The following is a 23,275-nucleotide window of genomic DNA, read 5'->3' on the forward strand; positions in this document are numbered from 1 at the left end:
TATGTTTATATGATATGATGGATGATATGTGAACATATGCAATTGACATATGTTATACAATATGAATTGGATGAGCATATGCACACGTGATATGTGATAGAAGAAATGATATGAGCACATGAAAATATGAGAGTTTCTAAATTGAAATACAAGACGATAGACCTGAAGGTAATAGCATTCACCTGCCCTGGCCAGGCAGGGAGAAGAGCGAAAACCTCAGGGAATGTCTCTATAAGATTAGAGAATGATTCAGGATGTTGAATGATATTCCGATGTGTTTTCAATTGTATACTTCGTTATCTCATAGAATGAATGTATCGAAATAGTTAAAAGAGTTATGAGCACCCGAGCTCAAGGGTGAATTTAGGGAAGGCTCTGTTGTTACAGACCTTTGGATAAATGATATGAAGATAATGCTAGAAGATGTTCATTTCTCCATAGTGGAAAAATTAAATTGAGAAGTTTGTTATTATGTTGATAAGATGGAATATGGTGAACGAGCGTCACCATAGGGACGTTAAAAGATTAAATGAATTAGTGAGGATTTGTAAAAGAGTTCAAGGATAAGTGCATCAGTGATAAGTGTATAAGGTATATGAAGCCAGAGCTTATGAGTTTGAAACGAAGGGATAATATTGGGTATAAGCAAGAGTGTGGATATGATTAAGAGAATTAGTGCTTCATAGAGTTCAGTACCATCAAAGAGAGTCAGATAGACTCAATTAGTATGGTCTGGTACTGAAAGATTAAGCAATGATTTAATTGATAATAAACCAAGGTTAAAGACAACCTTTGTGAATTAGATTAAAAGTTCTATTAGAGTTATAAAAATTGAAGCGGGAAAAGTATTATAAAGGGGTGAGATGATTATTAAGATTTGGTAATTGTTGAAATAATTCCAATTGCAAAGAATGTATATGAATGGTTAGATGAAGGTTTTTGCTTTAGATTAGAAGAATCGATGTTGATTAACAGAGTTATCAAGTTGGAGTATATTAAGTTAAAGGAGTAGAAGTTGATGAAGGAAAATACAATTATAAGAGATAGTAAAGAATGAGGTTATGTATAAGTGAAGTTGGTTATTAACGTTATAAAGAGGTGATAAAGATATGATATGTATATGAGAAGATTTTGATAATAAAAGGATAAATGGATAAAGAAATGAAAAGATGGTGTTTAAATGATTAAATATGATAAAGGGTTGTAAGGAAGTGCAGATTGTAAGTTTGATTAGAAGTAAGAAAAGTATGTAAGGTTATATGAAGAGATTATGTGTATCGTAATACAGACAAGGATGAAAGAATGAGTAAAAGTTTGGATTGTGGTGAATTAATTAGAAAATGAGGAAAGAAATCAATTGATTGATTTTTGATTTTGAGTGATAAGAATTGATGTTACTGTATACAGGATAAGTAATATTATATGAATTTTAGAAAGGTCAAAGGAAAAAATGCATAATCGAATGAGAGAAAAGACAACAATTGAGTGATATTATTGGTTATTGTTTATATGATAAGCAACAAAAGATGAATGTATAACGAAAAAGATAGTTGGAAAACTAAAGGATTGAAAAGTAAGTGTTCGATGATGACAAGAAAGAATAAGTCAGGGAAGCAACATAAGAACATTAGAAGATATATTCTTATCAAGATGTGCAGTGAAAATTCGAGGACGAATTTTCTTAAAAGGAGAGGAGATTTGTAACATCCCAAACTATGGGTTAGTGACCAAATTGTAAAGTTTCAGAATTTGGTGACTAAAGTAGAAGAATGGATTAGTTCAGTGATTTGTTTGAAAATATTTCCTAAAAGTTGTTAGTAATTATTAAAGGAATTAAAGGGTAAAAGGGTCATTTGACATTAAAGATATTTTATCCCTTTTATAAGAGATGAAAACGTGGAAGATGAAAACATTTTCATCTTCTTCTTCATTTATTCTTCCTCCTCCCCGTGGAAGCTAAGCAAAGGTGAGTTTATGATTTCTTGATTATTTGTTAAATTAAAGGTTGGGTTTTGATCATTAGAAGATAACTAAGCTTAAGGAAAGCTTAAGTTATCTTAAAATCAAAAGATAAAAGAGTTATGAAAGATTAAAGAAAATGGGTTTTTAAGTGAATCTTTGGAAAAGAGATGATAAGTTGAATTGGGAACTAAATTTGACTTGTCATCAGCTAAATTAAGAAGTATTAAGTGTTAGAATTGGATTTGAAACATGTGGAAAATAGGGTATGATTCTTGAAGTTCCTAAAGAGGAGAGGATATTAAGGTTAAAGATGGGATAAATGATTATAAATGAGTTTAAACATGTATATGAAAGTTAGGATTATGAAAGGGGATGAAATATGACGCATTTGAGTGAAGAGTTGATGATTTTTGGGTTCAAAAAGAGGTTCTGGGCAGAGTGCATCGATGCATATTCATAGTGCATCGATGCATCAAGGTTAAAACCCAGAAATTTATTTGAAGGTGTATCGATGCACAGGTAGTGCATCGATGCACTCTTTTAAAATAGAAACATCGAATGCAATTAGTGCATCGATGCATAAGGCATGCATCGATGCATCCCAATAATAATACAACATCGAATGTATTTTATGCACCGATGCATCAGTAGTGCATCGATGCATACCCTTATTGAAAGAAGAAATTGACATTTATCTTAATCTAAAGAGTGAACCATTAGAGTATATTAGTTATAATACTAATATAGATCTATGTATGATTATGTAGTTATAGAACGTGATCCCGTTCTGAATCAATTGAAGGATTAGAATCGAATCAAAGCAAAGCTAAGGTGAGTGCAATTTAATTGTACTTATGTTATCGAATAAATATTGGCTTGTGATGAGCCGGTGATGGAGTTACTATGGTAAGAAGTGAATCCTAAAATGTTATTTGATTTGTGAATGATATGATGCTTATGTGTGTATGAGTACATGATTACATGTTTATGTGAATATGTGATACGATATGAGATTCATAAATATATGTTTATGAGATATATGTTTACACATACATAGGGTATGTGACAGAAGAGAAGGAACATGGGATTATAAGATCAATGATTACACGTATATGTGATACGTGACAGAAAATAAGATATATGTGTTTATAAGAGAAATGATATGATATAAGTTATGTGATTACATGTATGTATTAATACATCTTGCTTGCATTACATGTTAGTGTGATTGTGAATAGGTAGGAAGGAAACAAATGATGATATAAGAATCTATTATAAGATATATGATATGAAATACATGGTTACACATACATGTGGTATGTGACAGAAGAGAAAGAACAAGTGATGAGAAATGTATTCATAATGATAATGCCCATGTGATGTAATATGAGAGCTAGTGGTATAGTTGTCATGCCAAGAGTCGAGGGTATACCTATGTTCTACGGAACATATGGACAGAATTACTTATGTCTTTCGAGACATATGGACAGTATACCTATGTTCTAAGGAACATATGGACAGTTTACCTAGGTTCTTCGGAACCTATGGACAGTTGCCAAGGATCTTTATGATCTCTGGATAAGTCCTTCGGGACATATGGACTGTTTACCTAGGTTCTTCGGAATCTATGGACTGGTCCTTCGGGACGAATACTGAACTAAGGTTCGGTGCCCATAAGGGAATTGATACGAGCTGTGGTGACAGCATTGGTGCACAACCTCAATGTACTCACATACCTTAAGTTCTCACTAGTGTACATGGGCTAATAAAGAGATTTAAACAAACATACTGAATGTGATATGTATACGATGGGTTTATAAGTGGTTTGAAATGTGTTTCATGAATCATATGATGTTATGTGTGATGATAGAGAATATGATAATGATGGTATATGTTTATGTATGCTTTATGTTATATGAAATATTATATGTTTTATATGCCTCACTAAGTCATCGACTTAGCGTGTGATTGTTTCACACGTAGGTTTGGAAAGCGAAAAGAGAAGTAAAGAGGAACAAGACAGGTCAGTTCTCCTTACCGAATGTCAGATCAGAAGAGAGGTGAATAATATGTATTTTTGTATATAAAGTTCTAGTTGGCATGTAATCAAAAGAATATATTGTATAAGCTCTGAATAGTTTTGTAAATGTTTTGAATAAGTTAAATGTTATAAAAGTTTTAAAATTACTCACTATTTTATACGAATAAATGTTTGAAAAGTCAATGTGACACTTCGGACTCGTATCCGGGTCGGATACGGGTTGGGGTGTTACAGAACCCGCCAAATATCCAGCATATGAACCCCAAGCCGGGTCTACAAACATAGACCCATAATAGTCTCCAGGAGGGGTCATCTATGACGGTGGCGGTAGCGGGGTCATAAAACCGGGTGAAGGCGGCGGCGGCATCTGGTAATGGAAAGGCGATGGCGGCATCATATATGGCTGTGTCGGTGAACGTCTCTGTCGACGTCGTGGAAAGGTCTGCCCTCGTGCATCCTCGAGAAGTAGAAACGATTTCCCGTTATTGTTGAACCACTCATAATAATCCTCAGCATACATCAAGAAGTCAGTAAAAATGGGCTCTCTACGTGGAAGGCGCCGATGTCGATCCTCCCACAATACGACCCACTCATGATGCCTCACCAACCAATCTGTATCTGTCTTGTCGCGTCTATCTAAGCTATACAACTCATCCATATTGCGAGGTGCTTCCGGAATTGGTTGAAAACAACCAAACTGTCGGAGCACGCGATCAGTGGAGTGCCACTCGACGGTCGCATAACAGATCAGATGGACCATCGCTATCCAAACATCTAATGGACCCCTCAACTCAGGTGGGATCACCGCCCTCACATCATCAGTAGAATATGGCACCCATTCAAACTAAAACAAATAATATATAATTTTTATCAAAATAATAATCTAATTATATAACTATAATCTAAAATCGATTTTTAAACATTAAAATTCATACATGTGTGCCAGCCTTCTGATCGATTAGCACCCTAATCTTTTCTAAATCATCAGGTAGCTCCTGGAGATTTTTTCTATCAGTAGACCACCTATTCAAGGGAAAAAAATGGTTATACGCTGTATAAAATTATTAATATACAAAATCAGTTTTATAATTACCTCAGAAGTAGTGGAAATACGAATGAGTTATTCACAACGGGACATAAAAAGGGAAATCGATACCATGCCCAAGACTGCAGCAGCAGGAGACATCCGCCGATAGCATTACGCCTGTAGTCAGTGGCTCCACACATCTCCCTGTACAGCAAAGCCAAAACTACCAAGCCCCAACTGAATGATCCGGCGAGACGAAAGTCGCTAAGATGTCGCAACCACATGCAGTGAACTAAGTTGCGCGATTTGTCCGAAATCAGCAACCCTCCTATCAGCTGCAGTATGCATGCCCTTGCATACATCTTAACCTCTTCCTCAGAGGCGTCTGCGCTCAACTCCCGAAAATTGGCATCTAACCAATTTAACGGTATCCTACCTCCGATAAAATTTTTCGGGACACGTCCTAGACTATCCCGACACAAACCAGTCCAAGAACCAGAAGCTATCCCCGATATCACATCTCCATCCACCGAAAGCCCCAGGTGCATATAAACATCCTCAAGCGTGATCGTGCACTCTCCGCACGGAAGATGGAATGTGTGGGTCTCCGGCCTCTACCGCTCTACTAAGGCAGAAATCAGGTCTGGCTCTATCTTACAGTGACCCTGATATCTACCTATGTAACCGAATCCAGCCTCTACTAAATACGGCAAGACACGACTGTGTATCACTAACTTAAGATTCCTAATAAAATGATCTAATATACGGTCATTCTCCTAAAAATAAATAATTACAAAAATTAATTCTTAATCTAATAATCATGTATTAAATGAATCAACTAATTATTAATAATAATTTAAATTAAATTAAAACGTTAAAATGTTACCGTATCAGCAAAGTGTCGAAATATTTAATTATTAATATAATAATCATGCATTAAATAAATAACTAAATATTACTAATAATTTAAATTAAATTAAAACGTTAAAATGTTACCGTATCAGCAAAGTGTAGAGATATATGATTTACATCCGATCGAAGTTGACTGCCTTCCATTATATATCTGCAAAAGAATTATATTAGTAAAATATTAAATAAAGTAAAAAAATAATAGTAAAAATATTATAAAATATACCTTAAAAAGAGAGTATTTGAGAGAAATTTAGAGAATTTGAGAGAATTTGGTGTGATAAAATTGATTGAGAATGGGGGTATTTATAGGGAGGAGGGGTCGGTAGTTGGGGGGTATAGCGCCCCCTGCACCGTGATATACCCCACGTGTCAGATATACATGTATAGCGCGCTGCAGGGGCCGCGCTATACCCACGTGGCGCCAGCTCACCGTATAGCGCGGTGCAGGTGGCGCGTTATACCCCACGTGGTGCCAAATCATCGTATAACGCGGTGGAGGGGGCGCGCTTTACTGCTAAGGGGTTAGATCGAGAAATATAATATAACCGGTGTTAGATCGATAATATCATCGGTCACCGGTGATATATCGAGAAAATCGCCTATATTTATATCATCATGATATATGGATTGGATTTGGACCCTCAACTGCAATTGCATGGAGTATCCATTAAAATAGTAATAAAGAATTGAATTAATCATACTTTGAAATTTCATACAATTTTTGGATTTCTCTCCTCAAGCTGTCCGGTGGCTGAGGGTTCTCACTATTGGATTATCCATAATTTGCCGCCTATATTCATTTGTTTTTCGTTGTTGGATCGTTGCCTTCGTCAATCCGACTTGGAAAGATAATTTTAAAAAACAATTTAAATATTATATAATAAATTTATCGACTTAATTATAGAGATTTTATTATGATCATCTATCTTTAAATTATATAAATCAAATTATTTAATTATTTATATAATATCAATCAAAACACTTATTATTAATAATTAATTAATATAATTAATATAATTACATATTTAAATATTAAAGGTTGATTTGTAACGTTTGGAGCCTGGTATTTTAAGCTTGTGGCACGCATTTAATGGGTTTCAAAATTTCTCCATATTCATTGGGCCTTTTCCGACAACAAAGAATAGCCATTAAAATATAAATTGTCTCAAAGCATGCAAAATTCTATTACGCAGGGCTGTAAATTAACCGAATGTTAATCACTATATATATATATATATATGAACTACAAAGGATACTTTGACTGTTGTTGAAGAAAAAAATCAACAGTTCATATAATGATTTTTGCCAGCATGTCTTGATACTGATTAAGCAACTATTTTATTTTACAATAAGAACTGGTATTTCCAGAAATGCCAATTCATGTGAATAATGTTTATGTAAATTTAGTGAGATGGATGCACCGCCAGTGTGGATATCATCAGCTACACGGGTGAGAGTTAAAATATTTTTTTTATTTTTCATAAAACAATTCTTTTTAAATTGAGGGGGGCTGGTAAAACTTTTTCCCCGAGAATATATAATTTTTTAATATTAATTAATATTTTAAAAAATAATTGGCGGGGGCCGCCAATGATCAGCTGGATGTGGAAAGCAAGAGAACACTAACCTGTGTAGGACAGGGAAAAAAATTTCTTTTGATCAAAGATGGTTTGATCTCCAGCTGACTATTCCCAAAGTGAATCACTTAATCGGTTCCGTTTAGACACCGAGCAGGCACATGATCTGCAGATTTGACAACACAAAAGATTCTCTGAATCCTCTCATTCCTCGCACATTCCTCCTGAAAAATTATAAGCTCATTGTAAGAATTCTAAGCTAAGAAGCAAAGGAAGACCATGGGAACTCCAGAAAAATAATATTACAAACATCCCTCTGCCCTTCAGCTCATCACTACACAACTACCTCTTCTGGAATACCGACGAGAAGTAGATATTATTCACCCATCATCCCACCAGATAAATGCAATATCACCTAAACTACTAAACCGATATTTAAATTGGGGACCGGGTATCACTCTGTTTGGTGAAGTGAAATCTTCTGCTTAGATCTCATATACAAGTTTTGCACACACAAAAAGGAAAAACAGGAAACAGAAAGGCACAATCCATTGTTTTCCGCGCTAGACAAATTTATTATTTTACCAAATGGAGTACAAGACTCATAGTGGATGTTGGTGCCAGTCCAGTTTCTAATGACTTCAGAGAATGACTTGGGCATCGAATTCAATATGAACAAGTTATCTCCGCATTACTAACTCGTGTACAATGTAGCTGAGGGTGGCATCCTGTAGTAACAATTAGGTCACCAGCAAGCACAAGCAGCCGAGGTTGATGTTCTTCAACAGCAAATCAAAGAGCATCAGGGCTAATAATATTAAAACCCCGAATCGAATTGTTCTGCTAAATCATGGAAACCAGCACACAGATTATTTTTACATTTTTTAAGAAAATGGATTTTTATTTTTGCACCTTTTCCTGTCCAAAACCACTCCAGAAACAATTTAAGCATGTTTCTCCAAAATGACTACTTTTTTTCATAACCATTATGTGCGATGTAGCCTACCTGGAAAGCTTTTAAGAGAGAATTGCAGTGTCTTTGCTCCCCTACTGCAGCAGTATACTTCTCTTTGAGAGCATCACAAACTTTCTGCTCTTCTTGAAGCCCAAGTTGCATCTTCTCAAAATCTGCAAAAGAAATGCCTCATTACACCTCAAAATAAACTCAAACATCCTTAACAAAGTATGCTAGAACCATTATTTAGTTTCTGTAGGAAATAGAGCTGTAGCCCAGTACTTTCAATTCAGTTAATCGGGAAAATTCTGTGTTTGTGTGATTTGCTAAGCAACTATAGTTACTAGGAATTGAATAATTACCATGTTTATGGTTCAAATATCTAAAAGTATGTATAAAAGTCGTACCAAAAATTGTATTACAAAAAGCTTATATTATTGTAGTTATAAACTTGAGGATATACAGTTCCGACAATAGCCTTCCCAAACTTCAGCTTTCTATCGTGTAGCATATCATAAAGATAAATCTTCACTACGGTCAATTAACAATCATCAGTACAGCTCTATGTTTCCTGAAAGTTCACAAGATTACCTGGTCTTACTAATTCAAAAGATGCACTCTATGGGTCTGTTTTTGACAGTTCAAACTACAACATTTAAAGAGTTACAAACTTACAATAAAAGAGACTTAAACAAAAGAAGCACAAAAATATATGGCATGCTTTTTCTAACCATTTTTCTTTCAAGGAATGCACATAAGTCTACTTAGGTGCAAAAGGACACATGCAATATGCAAAGCAGTCTTGTTAGATTACAAAGTGGCTTAAGTGCATTCAGCCTTTTCTCACCATTTAGAAGAGTATAATGTACAGGGTAAGGTCTAAATAAGATGCCAAAAAATTGTAGCACATTGAAATTTCTAGACCATACAAGAAAAATACAAGGCTCAAACCTTAGGCCCATTGATTTGTGCTAATGTCAGTTAAACTATTGTTTCCTTGAAATTGAGGTGGTATAGGAAAAGTGGTGAACATTAATTGCTGGAGACATGCTTCGTGAGTGTTTGAGGGAGTTGGTTTTGGTATTGTGTTGTTGGCCACAGATTTCGGTTCTCCTAAAAGATTTCCTGTCACATTCTTGGTGATGAAAGAGTTATGGTTGCATTGTTGATAGGAAAGTGGAGGTAAAAGAATTGAGGGATTTAGTTCTCTTTCTCTAAACTTCATTTTCTTCCTCTTCCACTCCTTGATTTAAAAAAACAAAAGGTGATCTCAGCCTTGGTTATTATTTTAATCAATAGATGACCAGCTAGATAGAGGATTGATGACTGAAATTTTACCACGAACTGAAAGTATAACATGTCACCACCATTTCAACTTCCCAAAGGCATTCATGATTCATGTGATCATGTCATAGTGAGAGGCAATTTATTTAATTTTTTTTAACATTTTAAATTACATGGGTTTGACTCATCTATATCAAAGTAAGTGTTTTGCACTGTACTAGGGAGAATAAGAAGTTCGAACAACCAAATATGGACCAACTGAAATGAGAATAAGAAAATATACCCTTGCTATTTTTTAACTCACTAGAAGGTAACTTCACTTGTTGGCTGCCTTTTACAATTCCATCCATGGACTCGAGCTAGCAATGGCAGCCTGAAACTGCTTGGAATTAAATACAAAAACATGTCAGCAAAGGTCAGAAACTATATAGTCATAAAGTTAGACTATGGCAGATCCAATCGGATTGAACATGGATTGTAACCCCCCAGACCGATGCGGAGGACCCGATCCGATCCGAGAAGTCACATTTGGGCCACCGGAGCGACCCACTGTAAAAATAACGGAAAATTTAAAACTTTTTATCAGAACATGTAAACTTATAAAATCATTTGTCACTATTTAAAAATAAAACAGATTTTCACACTTGTATATAAATCAAAATACAATTACATGCCCCCTAATCACATGTACCATTCTCTGGAAACAACGCCGGAAGAATTCCTTTACTGATGTCGATAACTGCACTGGTACAATTCTTTTAACCTGAAAAGGTGAGCAATAGAGTGAGCTTCGAAAAGCTCAGTAATACAGAACTACCAGATGATGCTGAAGAACGTGTAGATACAGATAAACATACATATCCTTATTATTTCCGAACATTTATAGATTTTTATGCTGAGCAGAGATCCTACTGATATTTCAGATGGTAACAGACAATGAGCTTTCAGTTCAGACAAATATTTCGGATGACTGAGTTCAGGAGATCAGAATAGGTTATCTAGTGTGTTCACAAAAACCATGTAACTTTTCAGATCTTTTAAAACATATATATATATATATATACCCCCATCCCAACACATCATAATGTGTAGGTTCCCCAGAACCATACACCCAACCCAACACATCATATAAGGCCCTGAGCACAAAGCCGAGGAACCTGCGAAACTTCTTCCTTCAACAATACCCCCCAATTAAAACATTTTCCATCCGTAAATGGATATATCAAAAATCAAAACATAAATCAGGTCAAGTATCATATCAGAAATCAGGTCAAGTAACATATCAGAATCCAAGTCAAGTATCAGATCAGAATCCATGTCAGATATCAGATCAGAATCTATGTCAAGTATCAGATCAGAATTCAAATCGAAAATCAGATAAAATATTCATGTGAGTAGGGAACACACCAGAGTTTATAGACATTATTTAGAGGGACTAGATACTCTTATAAGGCAGAGAAACACGGATCTTCAGTTTACAGATAGAATGTCGGTATTTAGGATCACTATAGGAATATTTCAATAACTATCGAAAACATCAGTTATTCAGAATGTGAATTATCAAGATCATATCTTATTCGGACAGTTTTCAGAAGTTGTACGTAATCAGAAGGGTATTCAGGATCTTTTACATCCATATCAATTGAGTGGATAATCGAACAACTTAACAACGAAGATTCAGAACCTTAACAATCTATGTCGATTGATCGCATTATCGAATAACTCTTAGATGAATAGTTCCCAGAACTAATACTTATCGACTGGTCATTTCGTGTCCTTCTAGGGTATTTACACTTTAATACCAAAAATTCTTATCCATAGATCATCTTCGGAATCATCACTGAATATATCTACCAATGTCTTTATTTCATTTTTACGCTTCCACTATATCATGAAATACTGACGTGTTTGATTTGTAGTTCATGATCCAGAAGAACAGTACATCGTGTATGTTCATTAACGTTTCCAGACTCATCCAAATCACTTATTAAAATCTTAGTCATTGAAGTTACTTATTTCACTTAGTAGTCAAACCCATTCCAATTACTTCAGAGTTTCCAGATTAATTTGGACGTCTCTAAATTTCGGATACATATTGTACTTCTGTTCAGTTCGGTCTTCGTGGTTGATTTGTCGAACAAATATCCAATTCTTAGTGCTTAACGCGATCTAGAGTTGAGCTGAGCTGAATACTTCCAAAATTATCATCGAGCCAAACTTGAGAAGACAAACACACATTCAAGTAATATTTATGCCGTTCAGGTACTGACATAGCTTTAGGGTTGATCTACTCACTTAAGTTTTGTTCCATAACTTTTAAAGGTAGTCCAACACCTATGCTTATTTGGATTCCTTAATTAATCCAAGACATTTACTTAATATAGGTCATAAGGGTATTTTGGTAATTTTGGTGTTCAGTTTTATTCCATTCATTTCAGACCTCGAGGATATCCAATCATTCTTGAGCTTGGTGGTATTCTTGGTCATTGTACAGATTCAGTGTACTTTAATCATTTCCTTCTATTTGATCATACTATTAAATTCAATCTTATCATTTATTTCAGTTCTTTCGAACAATTTTGACAACAGAACAACCCAACAAACTATTCTTCAGGTATTTACTCATAACTCAGATATTTCCGGGTCAAGTGCCTTCTCAGATTTTACAAACGGAATATCAGGAATTTTCCTGCACTAAGTCAGGATCTTAACAATTAAATCCGTACTTAATCGAGTTAAGTACGAATCCCCTAAGTATTTTCTCATTCAGAGTCAACTCAAACTATTCTACCTCTTAAGGGCATTTTCGTAATTTCTTAACCAGATAATTTCGATATTAGCTCTTAACGAAAATAATATAATTTAGAGATCTCATGATTAATTGCTTTATTGAACACTCTCTGATCTTGAAAAGGTTCTCTTAACAAACTTCTACATCCTTCACAAACTCTCATAGGATTAAAACCGGTTATCCATAATTTCCAAATAAAACTAACATTTCTTATGCACATCAATATTTTTATCAGATCAATATGTCTGTAAAATCCTCTTATCTAACTTCCATATTCAAATCTTATCTTTTTATAACATAAGGGTATTTTTGTAATTTTACCCTACCGGAGTATTCTCATAATTTCTCATCCAAGTACCTTTAACATTTAACATTTGATGAAATAAATTATAAGTTGTAGATACAGGGCTGATTTCTTTATCATTAATCATAAACTTGTAATTTAATCTAACAATTCATCAATCTCTTATATTAGTCATTCGATCCGTAATTATTTACAGAATTTCTACCACATCATATCGAGTGTATAAATTATTCAACTCCACCAAAGTGACCAACATTATCTTGTTCATGCATTTATCAATATAAACATGTTTCATAAAGCATAAAGAGGTAGTAAAGTATTATCTCGATTTTCGTGCAATACTGATTGACCATAAAAATTCCATTTGCATGCCTTTGATCTTCAATTCAACTTCCAATAATTTCTCAGATTCATATCAACATAAATTATATCAGAAACGGAGCTTAATTACGATAAACGGATCGAATCGGGTGATAAATCAGTGAAAGATAGCTTACCGGGTTCGAATTTGGCGAAACGGACTTCGGATTCGGATTCAAGATGTCGAAAGCATAAAATATGACTTTTCGGAAATTTGGAATTTTTGGTAAAAATCAAAGTCAACGGGTTTGACCGGCAATTTCGAGGCCTTTGGGTTCGAATTTCGAAAAACATACAGCGTAATCGGATTTGGAACGTCGAAAAATGTCAGGATAGGTATACTCGGTCGAAGTCAAAGGTCGTTTAATGCCCGGTCAAAGCCAGTCAAAGTTTTGGTCAATAGTGGTCAACGCCGGTCAACGGTCAATGGGTCGGGTCAACGGGTCGGGTCGGGTCAACGGGTCGGGTCGTGACCGGTCAAATGGGTTACAAAACCGGTCAAACCGGTTATTTTTCCTTGCCCACGCGCAGTGGCGGCGCGTGGGGGCGCTTGAACAGTGCACTGATTTCGGAAAATTCCCGAAAAAATTCCTAAAAATTATTTTAATCGATTTCGAGATACTTACAAAGTTCGGTTCAATTTTTTGAACGGTGGAGAGCTCAATTTCAACGAATCGGAAACTTTGACCGCTTCACCTTCACACGCGCCGCCGCCGCCGGAGAAAAGGGAGGACACCGGTGGACTCGGAACGGCTCAAGGAACACGATGGTGCGGGAAGTGTCGTAAACGGATGACCCGATCGTCGTGAATCGATGAAAAACCAACTAAAACCGAGTTATTACCGATGATATTTCCAACTGAAATTCACGACAAACAGCGATGATTCACGACAAAAGGTTTGAGGGGTTTTGTTCCTCGGTTGACAATGAACACGATGGTGGTTTTGGCTTGTCGATCGGAGGTCGGACGGCGAGTAGATCGGAGTTCGAAGGAGGGTTGACGGGAGAGGGAAAACTGGAAAAATTTCCAGAAACATACGGGAGATTGGGGGTATATATCATCTCATAATTAAAAATGGCTAAACCAAGAGTTTTGCCACTGAACTTCCTGCACTTCATAAAATGGTTTGCCAACTTTAAAATTTTGCAATTTAACCCATTGTTTCTTTAAAAATACCAAATTAAATACACCACTTTATAATTTCTTAAATTTAGCCCCTAAATTGGGGTATTACAATTCTCCCCTCCTTAAAAGAATTTCGTCCCCGAAATTCATTCGTGTCACATAATTGCAGAAATGAAACTTCCATCAGCTCTTTCATATCTTTCATGTAGCTCTTATAGAAATACGAATCCTTCACTAATCCTTAACTAGCTGAGCATACATTCTTATCATAACTTTTCCTCATTTCAATAAAAGAATCTGAACGAAAATTTTCTCGAGTAATCAATCTCTTCAAAATTCTCCCTCAGTCCAACTAAATAATCAAAACAACTTTATCCTTGTGAAATCAATTCAGCCTTGGCTACGTGAATAGGCTCATAGAGCAGCAGCATATCTCAATTTCATTTCCGGAGTCAGGTCAGAATTTCTCGGATAATTAACTCTCACATGGCTCGTGAGGTACTTTACATCATTTATACAGATGTTACTGGTATTTCTTTTTGCAAAGGTAGAGTCTTAACGAATAGAAACTTAGGTTTACTCATTACAGATAGGGACTCAACCATGGAGTTCCAACTCATAGAGGTACGATTGCAGTCTAGGGGCATGTACTGATCAGACATATTTTGACATCCGACCGGCCGGTCTATCTTGAAAATTTTTGACTCAAACCATAGCTCTGATACCACTAATTGTAACCCCCCAGACCGATGCGGAGGACCCGATCCGATCCGGGAAGTCACATTTGGGCCACCGGAGCGACCCACTGTAAAAATAGCGGAAAATTTAAAACTTTTTATCAGAACATGTAAACTTATAAAATCATTTGTCGCTATTAAAAAATAAAACAGATTTTCAGACTTGTATATAAATCAAAATACAATTACATGCCCCCTAATCACATGTACCATTCTCTGGAAACAACGCCGGAAGAATTCCTTTACTGATGTCGATAACTGCACTGGTACAATTCTTTTAACCTGAAAAGGTGAGCAATAGAGTGAGCTTCGAAAAGCTCAGTAATACAGAACTACCAGATGATGCTGAAGAACGTGCATATACAGATAAACATACATATCCTTATTATTTCCGAACATTTATAGATTTTTATGCTGAGCAGAGATCCTACTGATATTTCAGATGGTAACAGACAATGAGCTTTCAGTTCAGACAAATATTTCGGATGACTGAGTTCAGGAGATCAGAATAGGTTATCTAGTGTGTTCCCAAAAATCATGTAACTTTTCAGATCTTTTAAAACATATATATATATATATATATATATATATATATATATATATATATATATATATATATATATATATATATATATATATATATATATATATATATATATATATAGCCCCATCCCAACACATCATAATGTGTAGGTTCCCCAGAACCATACACCCAACCCAACACATCATATAAGGCCCTGAGCACAAAGCCGAGGAACCTGCGAAACTTCTTCCTTCAACAATACCCCCCAGTTAAAACATTTTCCATCCGTAAACGGATATATCAAAAATCAAAACATAAATCAGGTCAAGTAACAGATCAGAATCCAAGTCAAGTAATAGATCAGAATCCAAGTCAAGTATCATATCAGAATCCATGTCAGATATCATATCAGAATCCATGTCAAGTATCAGATCAGAATTCAAATCGAAAATTAGATAAAATATTCATGTGAGTAGAGAACACACCAGAGTTTATATACATTATTTAGAGGGACTAGATACTCTTATAAGGCAGAGAAACACGGATCTTCAGTTTACAGATAGAATGTCGGTATTTAGGATCACTATAGGAATATTTAAATAACTATCGGAAACATCAGTTATTTAGAATGTGAATTATCAAGATCATATCTTATTCGGACAGTTTTCAGAAGTTGTACGTAATCAGAAGGGTATTCAGGATCTTTTACATCCATATCAATTGAGTGGATAATTGAACAATTTAACAACGAAGATTCAGAACCTTAACAATCTATGTCGATTGATCACATTATCGAATAACTCTTAGATGAATAGTTCCCAGAACTAATACTTATCGACTGGTCATTTCGTGTCCTTCTAGGGTATTTACACTTTAATACCAAAAATTCTTATCCATAGATCATCTTCGGAATCATCACTGAATAGATCTTCCAATGTATTTATTTCATTTTTACGCTTCCACTATATCATGAAATACTGACGTGTTTGATTTGTAGTTCATGATCCAGAAGAACAGTACATCGTGTATGTTCATTAACGTTTCCAGACTCATCCAAATCACTTATTAAAATCTTAGTCATTGAGGTTACTTATTTCACTTAGTAGTCAAATCCATTCCAATTACTTCAGAGTTTTCCAGATTAATTTGGACGTCTCTAAATTTCGGATACATATTGTACTTCTGTTCAGTTCGGTCTTCGTGGTTGATTTGTCGAACAAATATCCAATTCTTAGTGCTTAACGCGATCTAGAGTTGAGTTGAGCTGAATACTTCCAAAATTATCATCGAGCCAAACTTGAGAAGACAAACACACATTCAAGTAATATTTATGCCGTTCAGGTACTGACATAGCTTTAGGGTTGATCTACTCACTTAAGTTTTGTTCCATAACTTTTAAAGGTAGTCCAACACCTATGCTTATTTGGATTCCTTAATTAATCCAAGACATTTACTTAATACAGGTCATAAGGGTATTTTGGTGTTCAATTTTATTCCATTCATTTCAGACCTCGAGGATATCCAATCATTCTTGAGCTTGGTGGTATTCTTGGTCATTGTACAGATTCAGTGTACTTTAATCATTTCCTTCTATTTGATATTACTATTAAATTCTATCTTATCATTTATTTCAGTCCTTTCGAACAATTTTGACAACAGAACAACCCAACAAACTATTCTTCAGGTATTTACTCATAACTCGGATATTTCCGGGTCAAGTGCCTTCTCAGATTTTACAAACGGAATATCAGGAATTTTCCTGCACTAAGTCAGGATCTTAACAATTAAATCCGTACTTAATCGAGTTAAGTACGAATCCCCTAAGTATTTTCTCATTCAGAGTCAACTCATACTATTCTACCTCTTAAGGGCATTTTCGTAATTTCTTAACCAGATAATTTCGATATTAGCTCTTAACGAAAATAATATAATTTAGAGATCTCATGATTAATTGCTTTATTGAACACTCTCTGATCTTGAAACGGTTCTCTTAACAAACTTCTAGTATCCTTCACAAACTCTCATAGGATTAAAACCAATTATCCATAATTTCCAAATAAAACTAACATTTCTTATGCACATCAATATTTTTATCAGATCAATATGTCTATAAAATCCTCTTATCTAACTTCCATATTCAAATCTTATCTTTTTATAACATAAGGGTATTTTCATAATTTTACCCTACCGGAGTATTCTCATAATTTCTCATCCAAGTACCTTTAACATTTAACCTTTGATGAAATAAATTATAAGTTGTAGATACAAGGCTGATTTCTTTATCACTAATCACAAACTTGTAATTTAATCTAACAATTCCTCAATCTCCTATATTAGTCATTCGATCCGTAATTATTTACAGAATTTCTACCACATCATATCGAGTGTATAAATTATTCAACTCCACCAAAGTGACCAACATTATCTTGTTCATGCATTTATCAATATAAACATGTTTCATAAAGCATAAAGAGGTAGTAAAGTATTACCTCAATTTTCGTGCAATATTGATCGACCATAAAAATTCCATTCGCACGCCTTTGATCTTCAATTCAACTTCCAATAATTTCTCAGATACATATTAACATAAATTATATCAGAAACGGAGCTTAATTGCGATAAACGGATCGAATCGGGTGATAAATCAGTGAAAGACAACTTATCGGGTTTGAATTTGGCGAAACGGACTTCGGATTCAGGACGTCGAAAGCATAAAATATGACTTTTCGGAAATTTGGAATTTTCGATCAAAATCAAAGTCAACGGGTTTGACCGGCAATTTCGAGGCCTTCGGGTTCGAATTTCGAAAAACGGACAGCGGAATCGGATTTGGAACGTCGAAAAATGTCAGGATAGGTATACTCGGTCGAAGTCAAAGGTCGTTTAATGCCCGGTCAAAGCCAGTCAAAGTTTTGGTCAACGGTGGTCAACGGGTCGGGTCAACGGGTCGGGTAAACGAGTCGGGTCGTGACCGGTCAAATGGGTTACAAAACCGGTCAAACAGGTCATTTTTCCTTCCCCACGCGCAGTGGCGACGCGTGGGGGCGCGTGAACAGTGCACTGATATCGGAAAATTCCCGGAAAAAATCCTAAAAATTATTTTAATCGATTTCGAGATACTTACAAAGCTTGGTTCAATTTTTTGAACGGCGGAGAGCTCGATTTCAACGAGTCGGAAACTTTGACCGCTTCACCTCCACACGTGCCGCCGCCTCCGGAGAAAAGGGAGGACATCGGTGGACTCAGAACGGTTCAAGGAACACGATGGTGTAGGAGGTGTCGTAAACGGATGACCCGATCGTCGTGAATCGATGAAAAACCAACTAAAACCGAGTTATTACCGACGATACTTCCGACTGAAATTCACGACGAACAGCGATGATTCACGACGAAAGGTTTGAGGGGTTTTGTTCCTCGGTTGACAACGAACACGATGGTGGTTTCAGCTTGTCGATCGGAGTTCGAAGTAGGGTTGACGGGAGAGAGAAAACTGGAAAAATTTCTAGAAACATACGGGAGTTTGGGGTATATATCATCTCATAATTAAAAATGGCTAAACCAAGAGTTTAGCCACTGAACTTCCTGTACTTCATAAAACGGTCTGTCAACTTTAAAATTTTGCAATTTAACCCACTGTTTCTTTCAAAATACCAAATTAAATCCACCACTTTATAATTTCTTAAATTTTGCCCCTAAATTGGGGTGTTACAATTTATTTAATTTTTTTAACATTTTAAATTACATGGGTTTGACTCATCTATATCAAAGTAAGTGTTTTGCACTGTACGAGGGAGAATAAGAAGTTCGAACAACCAAATATGGACCAACTGAAATGAGAATAAGAAAATATACCCTTGCTATTTTTTAACTCACTAGAAGGTAACTTCACTTGTTGGCTGCCTTTTACAATTCCATCCATGGACTCGAGCTAGCAATGGCAGCCTGAAACTGCATGGAATTAAATACAAAAACATGTCAGCAAAGGTCAGAAACTATATAGTCATAAAGTTAGACTATGGCAGATCCAATCGGATTGAACATGGATATACTGCAAACAGTGCTTATTAGACACTTATATGATACTTGATTAAAGGTTTTCCTCTTCTTACGGAAAAAAATGCAGGAAAGACCACTCATTTGTTACCTGTGAACTTTTGGAATTCAACTGGGAAGTTTCCTCTTTAATCTCCAAAAGAGCATTATAGATTGCATAGAATTTTCGAGATTGCTTAAGTTTTTCCTTAACAAGAAAAATATCAAATATTAGTTTTAATAGAGCTAATAAGAACTGAACCAAAATAAAAAACAAAAAATATAAATAATGAAGAAGAAGAAGGTGAAACAAAGGGTTAAAGAGGAGCCAGATCAAAATCACACCTGAATATGAGCATTCAACTCTGAAAACCGGCGCTCATACCTGCAAGTGATTGCTAAATCAACATTGGTATTAAACTTTACTTAGAAGAAAGGAAATTAATTTCTAAAACTTATTGTTCTCTTTTTCCTTTTTTCTTTCCAATTTTCCAAGAGGTGTGTGCATTGATAAGGGGTCATCTAAATTCTCCATAATTAAACATAGGTTTATAATATGAGTCAGAATCTTCCACGTAGAAGTCTTGTGTGTTTAGGAATCTTTTATGATAAGAAAGTACAAGTCTTGGGAGTCTTTTATGATAAGAAAGTATAAGTCTTAGGAGTCTTTGTAATCTCTATCTCTAGATATAAATTTATGTTTAGCAGAGAAGTGTTACCAGAAGTCAGCAACTCAGTTCATTTAAACTACTATAATCTCCTATTCAACAATCAGATTTCTCCCGAATGGCCTCTTTTATTCTTTCCCTCTCCTCTATTTATTTCCTTAGATTATAACAATATGGATAATCGTTGGCATTGCCAAGTGATATGTGTGTATACATATATATTTGAAATGAAATGAAAAGTTTCATACAGCTATCCAGTTGTATTTGTTTCTGAAAATTAACAATAATCTTCTGACCTATAAACTATATGCTCTTGAATCTCGACAATTACATGTTATAAAACATCAGATTACATAGGATTGCATGCAACAACTCATGAACGATCACCACACTGAGTTGTCTTCTAATACATAAAAAAGATCAACAGTTTAATATCTTATCGGAAGGCATGAACTTGTTTTATCGGTAGGACGTGGCTTGACGCGGTACTCAAAGAGAGCTCTTTTCTCTCTCTCTTTTCTTTTGAAGAGAATAGATAAATCTGTTAATCCGTTATTAGACCGTAGAGAAGATAAAGTTAGTGGGCTTACGTTTTGAGGGTTTTGGGCATTAAAGCGGCCCAATGGGTGCAGTTTCGGGCCAAATACTTCTACCTATACTAGTTCCACATAGGTGCCACATAGGTGCAAAGGTTTGCATCCAAAATATAATCTTAAATTCTCAACTAATTTAAGAGGATCATACTCATTTTATATTTATTTACTTAAATGATATCCAATTCTTAAAATAAAATTAAATGATATCTTAATAATTTTATTTAAAAAAGACAATTTTTAACTTTGACGCGTCACGTAAGAAACATTTTTAAAAAATATGGTTAGTAAGGCGTTTTTAATTGACGTAGTAGGTTTCAGGCATAGTCTCCAACTCTAACATCATCTAAGATAAAATTAAAAGAAATAAATTAAAAATATACAAAAGTATACAAAATTTATTTAAAAAAATAACATGTGGCACGAGCACAAATTGACTATATATAAGGTTTGTCTTCAAACACTTGGTAAATATAGGTTTACAAGATTATATTGAAACACATGAAAAAATCGTATAAACAATGCAATATTTAATTATTTTATAATGAAAATTTATCGATTTCGAAATGTTAAAATTATTTTTTAAACTTTATCAAACTTATATCAATATGATAATCAAAGACGGTTACTATTTATTAAATTAAAATTTTAAATATATTTGGAAATAAATAAAATTATATAATATTGGAAAACGATATAAATAAATAAGACAAATTCCGATCTCGCCCCATACTATTATTATCCGTAATGAAAGAAAAGGGAGTAAGTAGCTGGCAAGATAACTCGTTGGCCGAATCCAAGGACGCACACATTGATGAGAATGGTTCCAGCAGCAGAAGGGAGGGTGGTGGAAGCCTAAAAATTGAAAAAGCCCCACCTTCCCAACCGACCTTTTGCTTCCCCATCATTGACTTGGTGTATCGACTTATGATCCCACTGTATGCTCTAATCAAGCAAATGAAAAGAAATTGCCAACTTGTCACGATGTTGAGTGATTGGATCCTTTCTCTGTACGTTTCTTATAACAGCTTCCATGATGTTTTGTGAATAAAGCTTTTCTCAGTTTCCTCTTCTTTGGTTCTAGGATTACTGCTATATGGACCACCTGAGTTACTATGTATATACGATTAGTCGGAAATTAATAATTACAAATATTATGGCCTGTTATTAGGTTGGAATTAAGGTTTAATATTAGAAGTTAAATTCTTTAATTTTAAAGTTATCAAAAATCTAATAAATATTTCGATATAAAAACTAAAGAGTATCAAGATTTAATTTGACAAATATTTGAACTCATCGAGTTGTCTCGGTAGTTAAATGAAATATTGTTTTTCCTAGAGGTTGACTCCGAGCAACTGTGCATGTAAGATGTATGTATATATTGTTAATGGTTAAGAAATACTTTGAATAGATACTACTTTGTATACTACAACGACCTTCTATGCAATTCAACCCATAAGTTTTTATATTTTTGCCAATTGAAAATTAAATATTGTTGTAGAAATTGAGATATTTCAAAAAGCATTTCAAAATCGAGAATCTTTCTTCTTTTACCTGTTTCCATTTGAATTTACTAAATATTTCTGTCAAAAAAAAGTTTCTTTTTTTGTAACGAAATTTTTTGTTGAGTATTAGAATATATGTTATATAATGAAATAAAATTAAGAATCCAATACACGCTTCAAATTAATCTAACTCCTAAGTTTATCTCTGTTGAACCAATAATTTGCTTCTCCTTCAAGCCATCTCCTTATTCTTTCTCTTTGAGTGCAGCATCAATCGAAATGGATGAAATAGTATATTCGTGATCCAAAGTATATATACACTTAAAGGTAAGAAAGTAGTTTTGGGATAAGGTTAACATTCAGAAGCAAACTATGGGATATAGCAAAATCATGAACACATGGTGGTTGGACCGACTTGTGCGAAAGCAGTGTAATTTGATAGAAGCACACACATTGTGTCATGTGAGCTTGCTGCCAACTTGCCATTTCAATCACAGCAAATCCTTTTCTCTGTGTCCCCACCTGAATTTATTCTTTGGAATGACATATATGTGCCAAGTGAGAATTTCATAATTCCTTTCCCAATTCCCCAAACTAACAAGTTCCCACCCTAATCTTGTGTGTTTTGAGTGCCATAATTGCAGATTCCTTTGCTCATAACCCTTTCCACAATCTGATTAAACTTGCATTTGTTGAGTTGTAGATTCCCTTGCTCTCAAAACTTCAATAATGGACACCCCTAGGGTTTTATACTTTCCTTTTTGCTTTATCTCTCTTTCAACATTCATCCATGTAAAAAATAACAAACATGTGAAGAGAAATTTTACTAACGTAAAAAATAACAATAATAGAAGATGCAGTTATACGCGGCCATCAAG

General features: G+C 34.8%; 1 long non-coding RNA gene across 1 annotated transcript; it reads right to left on the minus strand.

Moving 5' to 3' along the window:
• Window positions 1-7,710: 7,710 nt before the first annotated feature.
• On the minus strand, window positions 7,711-10,117 carry LOC120162074. Its single transcript, XR_005519528.1, has 3 exons — window positions 10,079-10,117; window positions 8,526-8,647; window positions 7,711-7,743 (listed from the first exon to the last, which is right to left on the minus strand). It is a non-coding gene; the product is annotated as an uncharacterized LOC120162074 (long non-coding RNA).
• Between the last annotated feature and the right edge of the window lie 13,158 nt (window positions 10,118-23,275).

The sequence above is a fragment of the Hibiscus syriacus genome, unplaced genomic scaffold (genome assembly GCF_006381635.1).
Source record: "Hibiscus syriacus cultivar Baekdansim isolate YM2019G1 unplaced genomic scaffold, ASM638163v2 tig00111402_pilon, whole genome shotgun sequence".
Classification (NCBI taxonomy): Eukaryota; Viridiplantae; Streptophyta; class Magnoliopsida; order Malvales; family Malvaceae; genus Hibiscus; species Hibiscus syriacus.